The sequence below is a fragment of the Vombatus ursinus genome, unplaced genomic scaffold (genome assembly GCF_900497805.2).
Source record: "Vombatus ursinus unplaced genomic scaffold, bare-nosed wombat genome assembly UNPS02011431.1, whole genome shotgun sequence".
In the NCBI taxonomy this organism is placed as follows: Eukaryota; Metazoa; Chordata; class Mammalia; order Diprotodontia; family Vombatidae; genus Vombatus; species Vombatus ursinus.
The window spans coordinates 586,128-591,473 of NW_020951209.1; the positions used below are offsets into that span (position 1 = coordinate 586,128).

At 36.8% G+C, this 5,346-nt stretch overlaps 1 pseudogene; it reads left to right on the forward strand.

The window, feature by feature from the left end:
• The first annotated feature begins 425 nt into the window (after positions 1 to 425).
• The window catches only part of LOC114038890, a 96,601-nt pseudogene continuing 91,680 nt past the window's right edge, over positions 426 to 5,346 (forward strand).

Genomic DNA, 5,346 nt, shown 5'->3' on the forward strand with positions numbered 1-5,346 from the left:
ATTAGTCAGAAATTCACTAGATAGTAAGGAAGGGTGACATCATCCAAGGCTGAGCTAGAAGAGGAAAACAAGCCTCCAAAAACAGAACAAACTAGAGATGGTCCAGATATACACATGGCCTACAAGATTATGTCTGGAAACAACAAGAATGGTGGGCTACCTTCAGAAATGAGGGTGATCAGGAAGCCCCAGGGTGTATGGAAACATACAGTAGGGACCTTAGAAGCCCTAGAAAGTGGAAGCAACCATTGCAATTATAGCATTCAGGTCATGGCCAGCCTAGGTACCAAAGTCTCTAAGTTCCCTAGCACTCTAGTCTGAGATACCATGGAGAACCCTAAAGGTCTAAAACCCTGACCTACAAAGATCAAAGCAAGAGTTCTAACCTGGGGAACTGAAGGTCAGTGCAAGAACTCAGGCAACTCATGGAGAGACCAAGCAGATCTGATTACCCCACCCAAAAGCACAGTAGCCTGCAGAGCCTGGCCTTGGCACAAAGCCCCACTTCAGAAACTAGCTGGGGAGGTGAGTAAACCAAAAATTACATCAACAAGCATACTTTTTTTAAATAGATATAGAGATGCCCTGAATCCCAGACTAAAAGGAAAATAACTCCGTAACAACTATGAGCAGAGACACAAAGGGTTTGGAAAAGTGGATTTTCCATAAGTACTACATGAATGAAGCAATTCTACAAATTTATACTTTGTCATATATGTATTACAAAAATGAAGAAAAGAAATGAAATGAAATTAAAAAAGGTCTAAAGAAAAGAAATGGAAGGAAAAATAAATAGATTAGAAGAGAAAGTGATAAACTTTACTCAAATAACAGACTCCCTGAAAACTAAAAGAAGCCAAAGAGATTTCTCTTTACTTTTCTCTTTATTTATTCAATTACTCCACGTGACAGCAAGAAATGTCATAACAATATCAAAAGATTAGAAAAAATGGAAGAAAATATAAAATATTTGATATCAAAGACATCTGACTTATGTTGCAATAGAAAATCTGAGAGACAAAGTTCCAAGCACAATCAGTTTATTAGTTAGGCCAGCAGTAACCAATAAATTGTGTCAATGGCCTCTCTCTATGACCAAAATCCTCAAATGAGAGCTGACAGGATCTTTTATAAGAATTAGGAAGATGACAGAGCAAAATCTCAAACAATTTGGGTGTTTCTTCTTCTGACTGGCTATGGAAAAAATAGTTAGAATTGAGATTACATCATTTGGACCTCCACTCTACTGAAACCCTCCAAATCATTTGTGATTCAATAATAAGACAAAGGTTCTCAGACAATAGAAGTTACTACAACAAATTGATGAGATTTGATCTTCTAAGTTAATTAACTTTCTCTGGTGGTGATGGGTGGGGTTACAAAGGTGAAGGTAATTATAAGACAGCTTGACTTTTAGACAAGTTTCTCTGGGAATGTGGATGGTGGGTGAAGTTTATAAGGGGAAGGAACCAGGAAAAAGAATATTAAATCTGGCTTGATTAAGTCTTAGCAAAACAGAACTAAAATCAATTTTAAATTTGAAAACAGAAAACAGACCAAGGAGAGATAATTTAAGAATTATTGGATATGCTAAAAACCATGACTTTCCCCCCTAAAAGCCCTGGATATTATATTTCAAGAAATCATAAATGAAAATTACAGAGATCTTTTAAGACCATAGGACAAAGTGAAGGTAGAAAGAATGTACCAAGTACATCCTGGAAGAAATTCCAAAAAAAAAAAAGTCCCAGGAATGTTGTAGTCAAAACTAAGAACTTCAGCATAAGTGAAAGACATACCACAAGCATTCGCAAAGTACAAAAGAATCATAATCAGGATCACACAAGAAGATCTGGCATTTTCTACTTCAAATAAGAGATCTTAGAATATAATATTCAAAAATACGTAAGAGAGAGATTTGCAACCAAGAATATCATCCAAGAACTTACTCTACGAAACAGAGCATAATCCTACAGGGAAAAATATGACCCTTTAATGGAAAACAACCTTCATGTCTCCAGAGGACCTATGATAGAGCATATTAACCTACTTCTTGACAGAAAGATGATAAACTCCAGGTGCAGAAAGAAGCATACATTTTTGGGCATTCTGTGAATTTGTTTTACTTGACTATTGCTTATTTGTTACATAGTAGTTTTTTAATTTTTTCTTTAAACTGAGGGGCTCTGAGGAGTGTCATTGGAATATTTCTTAATTACAGGGCAATTATGAATGAAATATATGGAATTTATTTTTAAAATGTATTTTAATATTTAATTTGATATGTTTATATATTAATCTATATTTTTATATAATTATGATTAAAATGTCATAATAATTAATATTTAACTATGTATTAATTTTATATGTAATGACAGATTACTTTATATTTAACTTTTATTTAAAAAAAACAAGGAATATGAAATGGAGATTCATAGTTTAATATGCAACACTCTTTTTGTGTTGTGCTGTGTATTTGGAAATGCTCATTCTGTTTGTTGCTCAAGTTCAGAAATTTAAAAATTAAATAGAACTGGTAATACCAGATTAACCTCATTTCTTCTTTCCTGGGTCACTTGATGGAAAATCAGGACTATAATAAACATAATATAACTGGATTTACTGATATCTTTGTGGATAAGATGTGAGAGATGTTAACATAAGTTATGTATATTCCATATTGGTAGAATAACTAGACCCAAAGATTAATCATTAATGGATTTTGGAAAGTGATCTCTAGCAGAGTGCCTCGGGGATCTCTTCTTGGTCATGTGCTATTAGTAGTTTTATCAATGACTTGGATGAAGACAGGAAGAATAATTTGTAAATTTGCAGATGACACAAGGCTAGAATGGATTGGATGAAAGAGTAAGGATCTAAAAAGTAGTGACAGGTGAAGATAATGAAATGAATCAATAAGATGAAACTTAATTGCTATAAATACAAGATTCTGTATTTGGTGAAATGATGGAGGGAAATAATTCATATTAAAAATAACTGGGGGGGGGGGGCGTGGAGCCAAGATGGCAAGGTTTGTTTTGTTTTGTTTTGTTTATCTTAAATTATGCTAAGGGAAGACCTTCAACAGAAATAGAAATTTAGTATTATTCCCTCCACCTCACCATAGTGCTCTCAAGGATAGAAGGATCGTGGTTGATAGATTGGTATAATGATCACGTCTGACCTGACTTAGGCAGGTACCTTATTAGTTTAGTTTTGCATTAGAGCAAAATGAGATACTGATAGGTCATTCAAAAGTTAACAAATGGGGGGGCGGAGCCAAGATGGCGGAGTAAAAGCAGTGACTTGCTTAAGCTCTCCCCCAAATCCCTCCAAGTACCTATAAAAAAATGGCTCTAAACAAATTCTAAAGCAGCAAAACCCACAAAAAAACAAAGTGAAACAAATTTTCAGCCCAAGACAACCTGGATGGTTGATTGGAAAGGTATATCTCGCCTGGCTGGGAGAGGAATGCAGTTTGGTGTGGGCGTGCAGGCCGCAGCAAACCTGGAGCAGGTCTCAGAGGACTGAATTGTGGGTAGCTATGGCAGTTTCCTGACTTTTCAACCCATGAACACCAAAGGCAACTTAGAAGGTCAGTGGGAAAAGTCTGTTTCTGCAGTGAGAGAGAAATGTGGGGTCCCAGCCCCATTCCCCAAGCTGGGCCTAGGGGTGGCAGCTGCCTCCTGAGCTTCTGGCCCAGAGACTGAAGGGGAATCAAGTGGCTGATCAGAGGGGGATTGCAGGGATCTCTCTGCTGGTGCAAGATTCTCTTGCTTTGCCCGTGCTTGGATCTGGCTCACAGTTCTGGGTGGCGGTCCTGGGGCAAGGAGGAGTGCTGGCGTGGTGGAGCTTGTAGTGGCTATGGAGAGGAAATCCTCCTCACAGTTGCAAGACAGAAAAGAGTGCTTGTGGTCACTCATAAAGCAGAGCACAGGACAGTAAAGGAGTAAACACCTAGCCCTCAATCATAGCATCTTGGAAGAACTGAAAATTACAGGTCCCTAGAAGTATCTCTGAAAACAGCTGCACAAAACCCCTGAAGCTTGGGACAGTATATTCTCCACACTGGAAATAGACCCCTACCTTAACAAAGAGTTTATAACTCAAGTAATTGGCCAGGATCATGAGCAAGCAGTGCAAAAAAAGTCAGACTATACTATTTTACTTTGGTGACAAAGAAGATCAAAACATACAACCAGAAGAAGACAACGAAGCCAAAGTTCCTACATCTAAAGCCTCCAAGAAAAATATGAATTGGTCCCAGTCCATGGAAGAGCTCAAAAAGGATTTTGAGAAGCAAGTAAGAGAAGTAGAGGAAAACCTGACAGTGATGCTAAAGGAGACCCAAAAATATACTGAAGAAAATAACACCTTAAAAAATAGTCTAACCCAAATGGCAAAGGAGGTCCAAAAAGCCAATGAAGAGAAGAATATCCTAAAAAGCAAAATTGGCTAAATGGAAAAGGAAGTCCAAAAGCTTACTGAAGAAAATACTTCCTTAAAAATTTAAATGGAGCAATTGGAAGCTAATAACTATATGAGAAATCAAAGCACTGTAAAACTAACTCAAAAGAATGAAAAAATAGAAGAGAATGTGAAATATCTCATTGGAAAAACAACTGACCTGGAAAATAGATCCAGGAGAGAGAACTTAAAAATTATTGTACTATCTGAAAGCCATGATCAAAAAAAGAGCCTAGACATCATCTTTCAAGAAAATATCAAGGAAAACTGCCCTGATATTTTAGAACCAGAGGGCAAAATAAAAATTCAAAGAATCCACCGATCACCTCCTGAAAGAGATCCCCAAAGGAAAACTCCTAGGAATATTGTAGCCAAATTCCAGAATTCCCAGGTCAAGGAGAAAATATTGCAGGCAGCCAGAAAGAAACAATTCAAGTATTGTGGAAACACAATCAGGATAACACAAGATTTAGCAGCTTCTACATTAAGGGACTAGAGGGCATCGAGTATGATATTCCAGAGGACAAAGTAGATAGCATTATGGCCAAGAATCACCTACCCAGCAAAACTGAGTATAATCCTTCAGGGTGAAAAATGGTCATTCAATGAAATAGGGGACTTTCAAGCATTCCTGTAGAAAAGACCAGAGCTGAATATAAAATTTGACTTTCAAATACAAGAGTCAAGTGAAACATGGAAGAAGTAAACAGGAAAGAGAAATCATAAGAGACTTATTAAGGTTGAACTGTTTACATTCCTCTATGGAAAGATGATATTATTAACTCATGAGTCCTTTGTCAGTACTAGGGTAGTGGGAGGGAAAAGAATTATATGTATGGATAGATAGATAGATAGATAGATAGATAGATAGATAGATAG